At 41.0% G+C, this 17,027-nt stretch overlaps 1 long non-coding RNA gene across 1 annotated transcript; it reads right to left on the minus strand.

Annotated features, from left to right (window-relative positions):
* Positions 1-7,695: 7,695 nt before the first annotated feature.
* Positions 7,696-14,739, minus strand: LOC122458974. Its single transcript, XR_006279360.1, has 3 exons — positions 14,589-14,739; positions 14,306-14,440; positions 7,696-9,556 (listed from the first exon to the last, which is right to left on the minus strand). It is a non-coding gene; the product is annotated as an uncharacterized LOC122458974 (long non-coding RNA).
* Positions 14,740-17,027: the final 2,288 nt, after the last annotated feature.

The raw sequence follows: 17,027 nt of genomic DNA on the forward strand, positions 1-17,027 counted from the left end.
TGGACTTTGCAGATGTCTACCCATACAGAACAGCTTGCAGGACAAGTGTTTTAGTTCCTGTCCTGAAGAATTTACAATCTATCGTTTCTATGTACTCTATAGGACCAAGCACAAATCTGGTGCTTACCAAAGAAAGCAAGAATAAAAAGAAGTGGCCAGGAAGACTTATGCTTCTCAAGGAATAGTTTGTTTTCTTTATAGGAGCAAAGTGAGTGGCCCCAGCGATAATAAGTGACCCTATTCTATTTTATTTACATATGAATAATTTCTATAGGATGACTGAAATGGTAAAATATCACACTTTGTCCATTCCTGTAAATCGTAGCCAGCACTTCAAAAATCATTCCTGTTCCTCACCAGTCTGTAACAACTCATGTTTGAATGCTGTCAGATAACCTTGCCCCCTGACACACATTCAGAATCCTCTTCTGTTTCTTGTGTCTGTGTGCTCCAGGTTTCACTAAGCTTGAAGACCATCTCTCCAGGAGATGGTGATGCTGTGTTTGCTTTACTACAAAAGAGTCAACTATTTATTAGTAACTTTCCATTAAGTTCAGGCAGAGCTGGGACTGAACCTAGGTCTTCAATATCTCATATGAGTGCACAAGTAACTGGGCTATTGGCTATTCTGGGGTCAGATGGCCACACCCACTTTTTCCATGAAAATTTGTCAAAGGTCTCAGATTCATTTCTATTTGGAAAGAAGACAAATTTTGAATTTTTTTTTCATAAAACTGAACTATTTTTTTCCATCCAGCTGTAGTAACAGGACTTAATATAAATAAGATCAATGAGTTCTCATTTTTCAGAATATCCTCAGGATGTTTCTTCAAGGAGGGATAAAAAAGTATTTTAGACTAGAAAAGGAACCTATTGTGTGAAATAACAGTTATGACAATTTCCTTCAATAAAATGTAGGATAGTAGCAAAATATTTCTTTTCCAGAAAATACAAGTATTTTGGCTCAATTTCTCTTTGAAATTGAATTTAGCAGGATAATTCTTCAATACCACATGTATTTTGAGAGCTTTTTTAAAAACAAGAAAATGTTGCACTCTCCATACTTTACCAGTCTACGCATATTGTATTTGATACAGTGACTCCTAAATTTTCTGTGACCTTCCACCATAATTAAAATGAACCCTAGCAGTAGCGTGATTATATTATGGTAGAAAAGACTTAATTTATTTCTAAATGTGGCTTTATCAGGCACATTTGATCATTTTAATTTCATAAGGACAAATCATGAATTTTAATAACTGAAGTACAAACCAAATTAACCAAACTATACAATGTAATTAGTGATGCAATACATGGGGTTATATTACAATCTGATTAAATATGTCCCTGAAGACACTTTTCTAAAAAAAACCCTAATTTATAGAGATTTGTAGTTTCACTGTCCACTATTTTACTGCTCTTTATGCAGGGTTCTTTTTTTTTTTTTTTTTTGAGGTCACTTAATTACCACTTTGAAGTAGAGATGCAAGAACTTGGAGAAGTTTATCTGACAGTATCTATTAAATTTGTCAGGAAGACCAAAACGACCACACTGGTGATATTACAATTGACAGAATAATTTCTTCCTATGGGAGCTATGTTATATATGAAGGAGCTAGAAACAAAGAAACCAGCCAGCTCTCTGCTGAACACCACCAGTTGTTTGCAAACCACCAGTGATTTGTGGCTCCACAGTTAGAAAACCTCTTGCTTAGTGGATAGAAGACCATATCCTCTAACGTATTTAGCTGTCTAACTCCTATTTATTTCAGTGGGAGTTAGGCCCTAAGTAGTTTTAGAGGATCTGGGCCTTAAAGGTGCCTACTTCAAAGTTCTGAAGTACCGATTTAAAAATGTTGTTTTATTAGCAAACTTCTTAATCATTCTGATCACTGCAGATGAATTCTTAACATTCTAAATTAAATAAATGTTGGATCCAAAATATTTTATATATAAAACAAGAACCAAGATAGAAAAACAGCTGAGTCATTTAAGGCCAGATTCTGCCATCTTTACTCATGTCTAATAGTACAATACTTCAATTCAAAGCTAGAAAAGAACAGTTTACCATGTGGATATCTAAATTAGGGTGCCAATTTCACATTTATGCTCTCAAATTGGCCCTTACCTCTGTTTTAGGTCTGGCATCCAAATTCTTTGGAGTAGAAACTCCACAATTTAGCACAACTTAACATTCTAATCACCAGTTAACATGGTTTAGATCATTGTCCAAGAGACAAGGATGAAAGCACACAATTAATTGGCATATGAGACCTAAAACAATAGGTCTGTATATTGGAAAGGCCAACTTATTAACTTGCTGCAGCACCAACTAACTCCTTCTGCCAATTGCATATAGATTCAATGAGCCATAATTAGACTTGTTGTAAGTGGGTCAAACTGTTATGACCGATATGGCCCATGAATTGTGACATTTTGGGAGTTTACACTGTGATTTATTTTTCAGAGTAATTTGCAGTCCTGATCACAACTGAAATGAAATCAAAACAATTATGGCTGGGTATCAGGAAACCAAGCTCCAGAACTTTGGACATGGTACCTGTGCTCCATTTACATACATCCTTTCAGTGTTTGTGGATCTATTTGCTGGGTTTTTTTTTGTTTTTGTTTTTTTTTAAATCTTCCTAGTATTTTGTATTTGCTAAAGGAAGAATAGAACCTAACCTCTTAAAGCAAACATTTTTAAAATGAGTTCAATGAGTACAAATTTCCTTTTTAACTTGGAGTTTCTGTTCCCAAAGACAGCTTTATAATATATGTTTTCAGGCAAGCAGCAACTATTGGCACAGAGTGGAAAATACTTGATGGAAATGAGTTTTAGACTGGGTTCCATCTTCATCTGCACTTCGAGTGAAGTGGAGCCAAAGGCACAAAGACTCCTTTCATGTAGGCTGTTGTAAATTTCAAGTAACTTCCATTTTCTTCAGTGTACCTGAGAACAGAATTTCACTTCAAGGCTGCTGATGTGTTTCAGGAGGTTTATGAAAAACAAAGACCTGGTTCCATGGCATAGCATTTCATAGGTATTCAGATCTAGATGGGAGCTGTGGGTAGCCATGCCTGTGGATAGTCAATGTAAACACTGTCTCACAACCTGTCAGTGGATTACCCTGATGGGCTGTGTGCAGGCTGCAGATTGCCCACCACTGCAACTGAGGAGCAATGGGTGCGTGAAGTGTGTGTGGAGTCTGTAGAGCTTCCTGAAGCGGGAGGAGAAATCTCGGGGTGGGTCTGACCTCGCCTCGGATACTGTGCAGGGGAAGAGGAAGTCCCATCCTCCCCAGTCCAGCTGGGAGTAGCAGCTGAACTCAGTGCAGGGTAGGAGCCACCAGCCATGTCTTCCCTAGTCCCGGCCCCTGTCACACAGTGCTTTACCTCTCTGTCGGCTGCCCTGAGCACCCAAAACATACTGCTGGGGAGGGTCTCATGACCTCACATGTGGCTGTCCTGTTTTCTATGAAGAAGCAAAGAAATCTGCAGGGGACATAAATTCTGCACATGGACATTGGTGCAGAATTCACCCAGGTGTAAAACTTCTACCACAAGGAATCTTTCTGGATGTGACAGAGTGGTACTTACACCTTTTATTGTGCACGGTAATAAATATCATGCTAAGTGAACAGCAATGTAAATAATGCTCAGTTTATAAGAAAAGTTGAAAGGAAGCAAGTGATTAAGTAAGGCGTATATAGCCTAATACAGCTACCTGGCTTGAATATTTTAGAATATAAATTCATCAGTTGTAAGAGGCAAAGTTTTAAAAAAACTTTTGGCCATGCGTGTACTGACTTAATGGGGGGCGGGAGGGAGAGGGGAGAAACAACTAACTTACCATGAGAGGTCTCTGCAGAGTAATTTTTCAGTTTATTTAGTTTTATATTCTACTCCATACCAGTCTTCATTATACAAAAGATGACATGCCCACTGTTCACAGCAGCTGCAATACATTAACCTAATGGATTGGAATTATAGGTTACCTTAGGAATTGTCTATTGTGCCCAATCCAAATGTAAACCCTACTGTGAAAAGTCTTGACACTATTAAATGTGATAAAATACAGTCTCTTTGGAATGAAAAAAGGAAGAACGTTGGGGGGGGGGAAGAAATAAAGACATATAGCTAAAAAGTAAAAAAAAAAAACCAAACCAAACCAAAAAAACCCCTCAAACTTAGTTGTTCAGAGGAAGTTTTGGAAGCATCTCTCCAATTCTGTTTGAAGTTGATTCACTTTGTATAAATGAAATATTTATTGGGCCAGAGCATGTGAGAATGACTCCATAGCCTGGTTGCTAGGGCACCCATCTGGCACAGGGGAGACCAGGGTGTTGAGAAACAGGGATTCAAATGTTGGTCTTCCAAATCCCAGATGAGTGTCCTAACTGTTGGGCTAAAAGTCAAATGGTTATCCCTCTCTCCTTTTTTGTGACTTTAGGGTGAGGGGCCTGTCATAAATATAAAGGGAAGGGTAAACATCTTTAAAATCCCTCCTGGCCAGAGGAAAAACCCTTTCACCTGTAAAGGATTAAGTAGCTAGGATAACCTCGCTGGCACCTGACCAAAATGACCAATAAGGAGACAAGATGCTTTCAAAAGCTGGGGGGAGAAAAAAAAAAGCCTCTCTCTCTGTCTGTGTGTGTGATGCTTTTTGCCGGGGACAGAAAGGAATGGAGTCTTAGAACTTAGTAAGTAATCCAGCTAGATATGCGTTAGATTCTGATTTCTTTAAATGGCTGAGAAAAATAAGCTGTGCTGAATGGAATGGATATTCCTGTTTTTGTGTCTTTTTGTAACGTAAGGTTTTGCCTAGAGGGATTCTCTTTGTTTTGAATCTAATTACCCTGTAAGGTATTTACCATCCTGATTTTACAGGGGTGATTCTTTTTACTTTTTCTTCTATTAAAATTCTTCTTTTAAGAAACGGAATGCTTTTTCATTGTTCTTAAGATCCAAGGGTTTGGGTCTGTGGTCACCTATGCAAATTAGTGAGGATTTTATGAAGTCTTCCCCAGGAAAGGGGAGTGTAGCGTTTGGGAGAATTTTGGGGGGAAAGAAATTTCCAAACAGACTCTTTCCTAATAATAATACCAGTTAGACGTTTGGTCCAAGGGTGAAAGTCCAAGGGCAAAAGGTAAAATAGTTTTAACCTAAGCTGGTAAAAGTAAGCTTAGGAGGTTTTCATGCAGATCCCCACATCTGTACCCTAGAGTTCAGAGTGGGGAAGGAATCTTGACAGGGCCGGTTGGAAATCTGGCCCAAATTATTCAGCAAATTCATGAACAGTTTTGGGATGACGAGCTGCATAGTGAATGGACTATTTATCAGAAAAAGTTTGCCCAGACGTAATAACAAGGCATGCTTTCTAGGCCTCAGTATATTTTCGTCGCTCTTTGAATACTCTCCAACGTGCTTTTTAAGCATTTGCCTATGTAACCCCCCTTTCCTCCATGGGTTACTCAGGAGCAGGCAACACTCACCTGTGTGCCTGGGTGCCTGAAATTGTTGACATTAAAGAAAATCCTGAATATCCCAGTGGTGATGTTGGGTAGGTAGGAATCCTCTATTCACTCCTCTGCTGTAGTTCCTTTACTCCTAAAGGAATTTAAAATTGGCAGTGCCTCCAATTGCCTGGCTGGCCCTTGTATACACTCAATGGCATGCCTTGGGAACCTCCAGGAATAAAGCTATTCTAATAATTAATAATAATCTGTGGCATGGGTGTAACTCAAAAATACCACAAAAAGAAAAGGAGGACTTGTGGCACCTTAGAGACTAACAAATTTATCTGAGCATAAGCTTTCGTGAGCTACAGCTCACTTCATCAGATGCATGCAGTGAAAAATACAGTGGGAAGATTTTATATACACAGAGAACATAAAACAATGGTTGTTACCATACACACTGGAATGAGAGTGATCAGGTAAGGTCAGCTATTTCCAGTAGGAGAGAGACAGGGAAAAAAAAACAACTTTTGTAGTAATGATCAAGGTGGGCCATTTCCAGCAGTTGACAAGAACATGTGAGGAACAGTGGTGGGTGTGGGGGGGAGGGGTGGGAATAAACATGGGGAAATAGTTTTACTTTGTGTAATGATACATCCACTAATGGTGTCCAGTTTGCAAATTAATTCCAATTCAGTGGTCTCTCATTCTAGTCTGTTTTTGAAGTTTTTTTGTTGAAGAATTGCGACTTTTAGGTCTGTAATCGAGTGACCAGAGAGATTGAAGTGTTCTCCGACTAGTTTTTGAATGTTATAATTCTTGATGTCTGATTTGTGTCCATTTATTCTTTTACGTAGACACTGTCCGGTTTGGCCAATGTACATGGCAAAGGGGCATTGCTGGCACATGATGGCATAGATCACATTGGTAGATGTGCAGGTGAACGAGCCTTTGATAGTGTGGCTGATGTGATTAGGCCCTATGATGGTGTCCCCTGAATAGATATGTGGACAGATTTGGCAATGGGCTTTGTTGCAAGGATAGGTTCCTGGGTTAGTGGTTCTGTTGTGTGGTTGCTGGTGAGTATTTGCTTCAGGTTGGGGGGGGCTGTCTGTAAGCAAGGACTGGCCTGTCTCCCAAGATCTGTGAGAGTGATGGGTCGTCCTTCAGGATAGGTTGTAGATCCTTGATGATACGCTGGAGAGGTTTTAGTTACGGACTGAAGGTGATGGCTAGTGGCATTCTGTTATTTCCTTTGTTGGGCCTGTCCTGTAGTAGGTAACTTCTGGGTACTCTTCTGGTTTTGTCAATCTGTTTCTTCACTTCAGCAGGTGGGTATTGTAGTTGTAAGAACACTTGATAGAGATCTTGTACTTACCTACATGCCTCCAGCTTTCATCCAGACCACACCACACCACATGATCCATTGTCTACAGCCAAGCTCAACAATACAACAGCATTTGCTCCAACCCCTCAGAAAAAGACAAATGCCTACCACCCCTCCCTCTGGGAAGCCGAGAAAGAAAACAAACAAAAAAGGGAAACCCAGCTGTTGCCACTAGCTAATTGAAAAGCATATGCACAGATCTTTTAAGACACAAAACTAATCTTTTTTTTTAAATGTAAATTTTATTAAAAAAAGAAGAAAGGAAATAGCTGGAAAATCAGGCAATTGCTAGATGTTCTAGAGCAACTGAAAAGGGGTTAAACACCCAGGAATAGCTCCCTGGAGTCCAGCTTAACATTACAAAAGAAAACAAAAATACTTGAGCTTAGCACAGAGGAAATTCACAAGCCAAATAAATAACGAAACCTGACCGCATCTATCTAAACGTTCCCTGTCCCAACGAATCCTTCTAGGTATGGATGATAATTTTTTATACCTGGTTCAAACATTACACAGCTTCCCCGTCTCTTCAGCCAAGAGAGAACAAACCAGAGACAAATGGAAAGTTCCCCCCCACCCGATTTTTAAAAAGTTCTAGCCTTCCCATTGGCTCTTTTGGTCAGGTGTCCACTCCCTTTCTTTTACCTGGGGGACTTTGTTAACCCTTTACAGGTAAAACAAGCAGAGAACAGCCACTAAGAGGGACTTTATAGTTAACTGGCTGGTATCCATAAAAGGGAGCTACCCCTGCCCTTTAGTCATCACAACCCCCTTTCCCCAAGGCATCATGGGAGTTGTAGTCTCTAAGGCTAGATTGCAGCACAAAGGCTTTCCCCCGGAACACAGAAGTCTCTGGGGTCAGGCAGAGGGTTAGCAAGCGTTTCGAGGACCTAAGTGGTGCTTAAGTTTTGGATTTAGGTGCCTAAAATGGGAGTTGGGCATCTAAGTCCTTTTGTGGGTCTGGATCTAGCTAACTGTTTTGCCAAGTGCTTGAAATATTTTGACCACGAAAGTTCTTTTTTAAAAAAAAAACTATGAAAGAATGATAATCCAGATTTCCTTTTCTATCTGAGCTGCTGGTGTGAGTGGTCCTTATTAAACTGAGCCTATTGCTGGAAGTTTATGGGGGTCAAACTCCACTTAATTTAAAACCGGGAAGCATCTTGAACATGCTGATTCAGCCTGCCAATTGTTTATTATGTTCAGAGTATGACTCTCAAACTTTATTAAAGTCAGAGGTGCATTATTTGGCAATTCTCCTCCCTTTTAGAAGGATTTTTCAGCTTTGGGAGTCCCAAAGTTTTAAATTGTTTTGGATCTTAGTATCTTATTTACATATAGCACATCTGCAGCTAACTCAGTAGACATTATCATTTCCAAATAATAGCACAGAGTATTTTACAAGTGTGGGTAAAGTAATTTAATTTTTATAAAGGATTTCTAACCCAGCTTTGCTGCTCAGAGCTAGAAGCTAGTAAATACAAGTGTGGCACAGCAGTTATAGAACAAATTTATGGGCACATTGATTTCTAGTTTGTTTTACATCAGATTTACATTTTCATTTTTATTTAACTCCTGTAAATCCTGCAGATATCAATTAGCTATGAACACTTCTTTACCATTTTTACCATAATTTACATTGCAATTCCAGGTACTGACATGGTATCAGTGTTGCTATTAAAAGGAGCTTAAAAAAAAAAACAGAAGAAGGAGAGAAAATTACAATTTATTGTAAGTGTTTAAACCTCATTACCATGAACTCTGTGTAGAAGACAAATAGGTTTCTCCTCTACATCTTATACCACATCTACTTTTGAAAACAATTAATTTAGAGTGAGAAATAGAACATTGTCTGATATCCTATTTTCTCACTGGAATTCCTTGTTCATTATTTGAGCTACAAACTGATCTGATCCTATCACTTTAATTTGGGAAGGCCCAACCTATGATCCATTGTTTATTCCAGCTTGGATATAATTAAAGAAATTTTAACTGCTGGCGAATCAAATAGACCTAATTGATTAAATGTTCACTTGAATTTAAGTCTGATTAGGCAATATGTCTTGAATACAAATTACTTTGTGCTCCTTGAATTCATTTAGTGAATCTCAATATGGTTCATAAATGAATGTTGACACTTCAATATTGCAGCCCTTGTTATCTGGTAAACAGCAAAACTACACAAACAAGCTTAAAAAAAATTGCACTTTAATTTAGAAAAAGTAAGTGTCTCCATTCCAATACTCTTTTGCAATTGAGGTGGCTTATTCTTAGGAGCAGTAGCTCCTAAAAGAACATAGAAATGTGCAGCAATGTAATGATGGCCAGCCTTGGTAATTACAGACAATAGAGAAGCACTGGTTCCCACCAATTACAGTGGATGACAATATAGGTGCTAGCTCTGAGACATTTATATAAGCAAGAGGGAAAAATCATTTAAAGACTAAAATAATGGGCCTATAGAAATAGAATACAGCATAAATTGCTGAACTGCACAATTATTACAGCCAATTTCAATCCAAACTACTTCTTCTTCAAATCATTTTTTTTTCTTCTCCTCCATAGTGCACTTTTCATTAACTTCATCACTGCTGGCCCTCAGCTCCAGAGCTTGTGCTTTGCAGGCAATAGTGAGTACTTTGATGTTCTAGAATTCATCTGAAGTCACAATGGAATCTCATGAGCAGCAGTAGAGGTGCAGTTTGCTGAACTGATGTGCTGAACCTGGCACATCAGGCAGCAGCAAAGAAGTCAGAATGGTTAAACACAAATGTTACCTTCACATCTACATTTTCAAGCTGTTTTGTATGATCATAAGTAGAATGACATGATGGTATACAACATTTCACAACTACATAGAAGATAAGGTGGATTGCTCCCCCATGGAGCACGCAACCTAAAGCAAACGTACATAAAATGAATAAGATCCAAAGGGCTGCAGTCATGTCTGTTACACAATTTTGTAACAGCTTCATGGAAGAAGTGTGTTTCTAATTAGGGATTTGAAGGATGTGTGTAGTCCATATCAACTGCAAGTCAGTTCAAAGGAGTGAGAAGAGTGAATTGAAAGAAGGTGCAAAGCCAAGAAGAGGAGAAAGAAGCAGCAAAGAGGTTAGGGAATTTGAACTAGAGAACAAAATTATGAAAGGGACTTGAAAGAGAGGACAAGGAAAAGAGAGCCAGTCATGCGACTAGATTTGAAGTTAGTGATGTGGTCACAGTAGCAAGAAAAGTAGACTGGAATGGGTAGATGTGGAGAGGCCAGGAGGAAGAAGGTTTACAGTCAAAGCAATGTTAACCAAGGCATGGAGTGATGGCAGTAGAGATGTAAAGGAAGAAATTTGTGACATCTAAAAGGAAGAATTGTAAGATGATGGTCAGAAGATGACAGGGGGAGGAGTAAGTGATTATGCTGCTTACTTTCACTGGTGTAAATGAGGGCAGAATCAGACCCTAAATTCTCAAGTCACCCTTCAAAAACCCTATTGAATGTCATGGGAAGATTTCCCAGGATAAATTCTCACTAAAATTATAAGAAACCTGTAACTCCCCAAAAACAGAGCAACTTTCCATAGCAAACATTTTTCCAAGATGGGGAGAGTCTGCAAAGTCTGACTTCTAGGAAATCTAATATCCCAGAAAGATTAAAAATAAGACAGCTAGTGAATAATCAGAAATAGTGAATTACTTCATGAAGGAAGTGTGCAGACTGTAGTTCTTGGATAACAATGTGTAAATTGTGGGAACACCAACGATGCCTTTGGAGGGTGAAACTGTGGATTGGTCAAACTCAATGCTGTGACTCCATCTCCCATTCAAATGTGTGTGTTTATTTATTTATGTATAAAAAGGCTATAAAGGCTTCTAGAAATTGGATTCCTGTCTTGTAAACATTTGTTACACACATTACAAATGTATTCTCTACTAAGCAAAGAAACATGACTTATAGAAACATTTTCATGGCCCATTCTAGGCTTAGTTTATAGTCCCTTTATACAGTTTGCCAAAGCAATATAAACTTTTTATATAACGAATAAAACAAGCATTTACATGGCTGGACAAACTGGGATATGGTTAATTTTAATCGGGTTTACAGTTATGATTGAAATTATAAAAGTTTGGAAAAAATAGCACCTCAAATGTCTTATGTTTAGCAAGTTTCCCAAAATGAATGGGATGTTCCAATAAAGAAATAGAAACTGTACCCCATTTGAATACAACACAATGTAAAATTGGTTAACTAGAAAATATAGTAGTAGCCCTCCCACACCCCAATTCTTAAGTCTAAATTCTGGGTTAGAGTTTGAATAATGGATTAAAATACTGCTACAATTTGCCAATAAAGTGTATTAACCAAAAGCACACACACAAAATATCAATTCTTCTTTACATTAGGCCAACTCCAAATTTAGTGGATGTTAAGCTTCTTGTGGACCAAGGAAATACTATAAAAAAGCTTTAAATGTTTTTTACTTCAGAGCATGAAATGTTCTAAAGTATGACTCAGAAATTCTGCTTATAGGTAGAATGGACAAATTATACATCAGAAATGAGAAATAAAATCCTCAAATGTCCAGGGTCTCAACTCAGTAATGATCTAGCCTCCTTTCAAATACCGTATTTTATCTTTTAGGCTAGTTTTCTAAAGGCATATATTTAGAGCACATTATGCATTCTTGTTGGTGCTAAACTTCTTGAAAGGTAGTTGGGATCCAGATACTCAAAATGAATGTGGTTGCCTCTTTATTGTGGCTTCTAGAAGGAACTGAGGTTTGTGATAAACACACAGAATCCCTTTTCAGTTGTTTCAAACAAAAAATCATCTTCTTTAAAAAGGTGAAAGTAGTTAGCATTACTATGCAATACTTAAAGTGAAAACAAATTACAATATTAGGTAATAGCACTTGTTTTCAATAGACTGTATTGTTATAACTTTTTAATAAGTACAAATGAAATTTGCAAAATACCCTTAGCCTGTAGAGCAAATACTCCCAATGATCTAGGCACTTGATGGGGGCACTTCAGTCCTCACTGCTATCAGGGTGGTGTGGAGAAGAGAGTCAGCATATATAGGCAGCTGTGGGCTGTGATGAATCAGGAGAATTTAAAAATGTTTTAAATTACACAGAAGTTTAGGTGTCAGAAGAATTCCATCAAGTCTTGTTACTATAATTAGTCTTACTGTATATATGCATTCTTAATAATGTACTCAGCTCCATAGCTCAAAATGTACAACCAAAGCCTAACTTATTGGACAAATGTTTGTACTCCATTTCTGACATTTAGGAGAGACTGTTAAAACGAAAACAAGAGTTTGTGAAGAACATTTACAAATATATAAAATAAAATCATAAAAGCATTAGTTTGCTTGTTAAGAGTTAAAATCAATCCCATTTAGCTTTTGAGTTGTAGGAACCAAGCTGACAACCTTAACTGCCTTGAGCTTAAATGAGAGAGACAAGGTAGGTGAGACACTCTCCTTTATTGGACTAGCTTCTGTTGGTGGAAGGTACAAGCTTGTGAGCTTCACAGACATCTTCAGGTCATATGTACTCAAATGGACAATACTATGACTCCATTATTGGGAGACTACAGCGGATCCCTGTGGAGAAATGCATGAACCAGTTTGGACGAGGTACAGTGTCCCAAGTCAGACAAAGGAACTTCAGTTTTTGTACAAAAGGTCTTTTGGAATGGATAGAGACAGTCTGTGAGCCACGGGAGGGAGATACTGACTGGGAGAATCAGATCGAGAGGTAGAGGCTGCAGAGGTGCACTCTACCTAACCCACCCAAGTGCTGTAAGCAAGGAAAGGCCAAAGTTTAGGAAGATAATATGGGTTTATGTTGTATCTAACCCTAGTCTCTCTAAAGGATTAACAAATCATTTAAAAAAAACCCCACAACTGTCCTCGGTCATTGTAATTTCATACTGGTCAGAAGTTCCTAGAGGGCATTCTGGAGCGGGGTCCAAACCCTGCTGCACCTGCCAATGGTAATACAGTTGGTGAAATAGTGGGTTTTGTAACTCGGTGATCCAGTCTAAAAGTGGGCTGAACTGCAATATTACACCCTGAGAGAAGCACCGGTATGGGCCTGCGTGGCTTGGAAAGCGAGCCCAAGAAGGGTGTGTGGGAGTGGAATCTTAACAAAACACTCCTACCGCCACACTCTTTGAAGATTCTCACACAACCCAAAATGTATTTGTGTGAAATTGAACACCTGCTACTGTCTTCTTTGATGTCTGTTTTCTACCACTAGGACACTGCTTAGCAAAACATCTGCTGAAGAACACTGGTGTCAGTGATGTGATGCTTGTCAGTCTAAGAAAAATAGCATTGGTATGAATAAGTGACAAAATTGCCAGCCCCCTTTTCATCTAGTCAACTGATGTAATGATAGTGAGTAAAACATGATGCAGCAGGTGATACATGTATGACACCAAGTATTCTGACACAATGTCTATGCTCATCCAGTTCCATCTTAGTCTTTCCTACTCATTTTTAGAGAATGATAAAGAATAATTTTGAGGGTCCCTGACTTGGTTGCTGATGGCAAACATGTGTTTAGGGCTGATGTGATCAATCTGGAATTCTCCTACGTTCTGGTTATCTAACTTGCAGTGGTAAAACTTTTAGGCTGCAAATCCACAGCATAATTAAGGCTAATTATTTTTCTGCCAATTGCTTTTGTTCATTTAATACCGGTACTTAATATTGGAGCTGGTCAAAACTTCCATTTGGTGGGAAATCCCAAAATGCTGAAGGAAAAAAAAATCACTGTTCAGGAATGAAAGGTAAATATATTGACATTGTCTGTCCATGGTAGAATTAAAAGTTCTTTTGAAATAAGACACTTTTTTGTTTTGAATATTTCAAAATGAAATTGAGTCTGGCAGCCCAAGCTCTGAGGCTCCCACCACAGCCGAGGCTCACCCCGTCAGCCCTAGCACATGGATGGTGAGCTGTGAACCTAGAAGCCCTTGAATTTTCAGCGAGGGCCAGGGGTTCCATCTTCTCAGCTCCATAACAGGGAGGCTGGAGAGTCCTGAGCTTTCTAAGGTTCAGTCAGAATGGCAAGGCTGCCCTTGAGCTTTGAACCCTAGAAGTTCTGGCATTCACAATCGAGGTTGTCCTCTTGTGGGTGTGCTATAACCATGGACCCTAGAAGCCTGTAAAACCTGCAGCCACCAGGTAAGCTGACAGGAAACCAAGCAAGTTTCCATCAGAACCCTGCTTGTGTTATCTTGGAAGTTAGTCAAAATGCTACAGTTCTGAGAAACATTTCAGTTTCAACAAATCAGCATTTTCTGACAAAAGCCTGTTTTGTTGGAAGACTCACAGCAAACTCCACATAGCACATTTGTAATGCTCTTCATCTATAGATAGCAAACCAGCTTACAAAAGAGGGTCACTTCATTTAACAGATGGGGTAGTAGTTTAGGAACAGCGAGAAGTAACTCACCAAAGATCACACAGCAGGCTATGGGTAGGCTGCGAATCAAAGTCTGATCTCTTCACTTCCAGTCCAGCACCTTATCCAGGGGACCTGTTATGATAATTGGGACTACAAATTTATCCTCATTGTGGGCAGAACTGTAAAAAGTAGGTAAAAGTTCATAAGATTCAAAAATAACCTCTAATAACAAGGGTTGATGGGAAAAGGATATGAAAGAGAGACAGACTGAATAAGTTCAAACACACAGGGAGGCAGAATATGCACTAATTTAAAATGAGCTTTTACCTTTCATATGATTTTCTGTATGTCCGAGAGGTTTAAAGAAAGAGCAGCCCATGCCCTTTTCAGGGACAGTCAAGCACCTAACTTTACCCCACTGCAGGCCTGTGCAGGTTAAAAATGACCAATGAACCTTATAGCCTGCACCTGGAGGAGAGCTAAGGCCTGATAAAGCCTAAATGAAGATGAAGCCCAGTTGGGTAGAGGTATGCTGGGCTTGTATAAAGCCAAAAAGTAGCCCATAAGTGAGGGTCCTTTTGAGCGCTGGGACATGGGCAGGTGCTACTGCTAAAAGCCCCTCCCCCAGCCTAGGGAGGAGCTACTGGACCCAGAACACAACCAAGTTTGGGGGACAACAAAGGCAATAATGGGAACAGGCATGGGGCTCAAAGGGGCCAAAACTAGGGAACAAGAAGAGGATACCGAGCAGAGAACCACGGACAGTGCCGGATTGCTCCTCAAAGGCATCGAGAGAGCTGGCGGACGCTGCCCAGAGGAACTCTGCCCAGATACCTGAGCAGATAAAAGAATAAAAGACAGCCCCATGGTTGCAGGGCCCCTCCCCTGCCAACCTCCTCTTCCTAGTGTTACGAATGGCCAGCCTGGCCATGGCCAGGAGGATGTTGATGAGGTGGTCCCATGACTTTGTGGGGCCTCGGATCGGGTGTGCATAAATAAACAAGTGAGGGGGAAAAGTGCAGCCAGAACCTAAATAAGAGGTTCTGGAGGAGCCAGAAGAAGGGCTGCAGCCTGGCGCACTGAAGGTATGCATGCACCAGGGTCTCTCTCATGCCACAGAAGGGAAAGGCTCCAGGGACAGAGGTGAACCATGTCAAGTACCTGCCCGTGCTCATGACTCCATGTAGGAGCCGCCAGCTGGTATCCCTGGCAGGCTGTGGGACTAAGATGGAATATAAGATGGCCCACCAGGGTTCCCCACCCTCCACAGCTGGTAAAAGATCCCGCCATTTAGTATCTGGGTGGGACACTTGGGTGGGGAAATGAAGAGTGTGCAGCATGAGCACATATAGATGGTCTCTTGGCATGGTTCAAAAATGAACTGGCTGCAAGATGTGCAGTTGGCTTGGGGTACAAGGAGGGGGAGGCTGAGAAGGCTCATGGGGCAGGGGGCCAATGGAAAGATCTGGAGGGCCTGGAGTGAGAGGTGGGTGGGGTGCAGGACCCACTCTTGCAGGACCCGCTTGAGAAAAACCTGAGCTGCGGGGCACAGAGCTGCCTCCACCTCCTGGAGAACATGCCAGTGGGGTTTAAGGGTGGAGATCCCCGTGTGCTGACCAACCACCAGGTGATCTACCCAACTCCCCGGGTCGTAGTTCAGGAGGTCTCTGATCTTGGTGACTCCTGCCAGGACCAACCTCTGGCACACCAAGGGGGATGCTGCCACCTGCACACAGAGGTGAGGATTGTGTAGCAGGGGCTCCGTGAGGTGATCTACCCCCTCAGTGGCTGCCATGGATCTGGTTGCTGAAACCAGCCTCCAGGTCTGGAGGAGGTCCGGGTAGAAGACTAGCAGCTGTGAGAGGTTTCACTGAAGATCTCTCAGATGGAGAAAAAGGAGCTGCCGGTCATATCGGAGCTCTCGCAGGCAGTGGAGGAAGGCGTGCACCAATATACTCACACCAAGCCACCTGACTATAAAAGAGTCTCTGCAGGGTCTGGAGGCGAAAGGATGGGGAAGATAGAGATCCAGTGCAGAGATCCAGTGCAGTCCCAGCCAAGAAAACTCCAGAACCAATCTCTAGAGATTGGCCAGGAACCCTGGGGTTGGGCACAGAGTGTTGAGCCAGTGCCAGAGCATGGACAAGACCAGTTGCTTAAGCACCAGTGCTCTGCCCCGGAGGAAGAAGCACTGGAGGAGTCCTGTCCAGCTCCACAGCCACCCTGCCCTCTAAACCTTGCCAGTTCTCCGGCACAGATGGATGTGTAGCAGAAAGGTAAACGCCAAGATAGAGAACAGGACCTGCGCTCCACTAGATGGCCTGAAGTGTGGGTGGGAGAGAGCTTGCCCGTCGCCTGACGCCGACCACCAGGCCAGAGCTCTTGACCCAGTTGACCCGGGCCACATCGCAAGCTCACGCAGCACCAACTCCGTCAACCTCTTATGAAGGAGACAGAGGAAGGGCTTGATGGCCAGAGTATACAGCTGATCTGACAGTGGACAGCCTTGATGCATTCCTCGCCCGAAGCTGACAGGTACGGTCACGGTCCAGTTGAGCCTGACCAAACACTTTGTGGAAACGTACAGCACCTGGAGAAACTGAACAAACTGGGGCCTGAATCTGAATGCCTGCAGAGTGCCCAGGAGATACTGTGGTTCATCCAGTTGAATGCCTTCTCCTGTTCCAACAACAGGAGGGCGAACGACAGACCATACTTACACACAAGCTCTAAGAGATCCCGGACCAGGTAAAGATTATCAAAGAT

This window comes from Dermochelys coriacea, chromosome 1, assembly GCF_009764565.3.
Source record: "Dermochelys coriacea isolate rDerCor1 chromosome 1, rDerCor1.pri.v4, whole genome shotgun sequence".
In the NCBI taxonomy this organism is placed as follows: Eukaryota; Metazoa; Chordata; order Testudines; family Dermochelyidae; genus Dermochelys; species Dermochelys coriacea.